Raw genomic sequence first — 661 nt, 5'->3', positions numbered from 1 at the left:
AACAATAACATTGCTAATGTTTGTTGAACTTGAATACTGGTTCAGCATTCTCAGTGCTGAACGTAGCCTAGATTCACTGAACTCAAGATGCATTTGAACTCAGAACACTGAACTACATCTGAGTTCATATATCAACTCAGATGTAGAATCAGATGAACGCACTGAACTCAGCACATTTTCCTAGCTTTGTGAGGTTGAGGTTGACCTGCCTCAGAGGTCAGACCTTTCATATCAGTGACCTGCAGTCCTGTTACAAACAGCTGTAGTGTCTCTAGTTCTTCTCCGCGACATTTTAGACGTGGGTTGCCCACCGGGACAACCTTCCTAGCATTGAAGAAATCCACAAGGGCCGTGACGAGGATTCGAACCTGCGTCCGGGAGCATCCCAGACGCTGCCTTAATCGACTGAGCTACGACATGGTAAAAAGAGTCGAAACCGAAGTTCTACTGAACTTACTGGATCCTGCAGCCTCTCCGAGACACTTCCCAGCATTCCTTCCATTGTAGAGAACGTATAACCCGTTAAATGGTTGTTTATCAAGCCTCCTGAAGACTATCCGATTGTTTAGCAGCTTCGCCACTGCCGCTGATGTGATCCCGCAAGGGTGTGTGCCTCGAGTAGCCTTTGTTCCAAGCATATTTTAATCTTTTTACCCTGCTA

Source organism: Procambarus clarkii, chromosome 86 (genome assembly GCF_040958095.1).
Source record: "Procambarus clarkii isolate CNS0578487 chromosome 86, FALCON_Pclarkii_2.0, whole genome shotgun sequence".
In the NCBI taxonomy this organism is placed as follows: Eukaryota; Metazoa; Arthropoda; class Malacostraca; order Decapoda; family Cambaridae; genus Procambarus; species Procambarus clarkii.
This window is presented reverse-complemented; position numbering follows the sequence as displayed.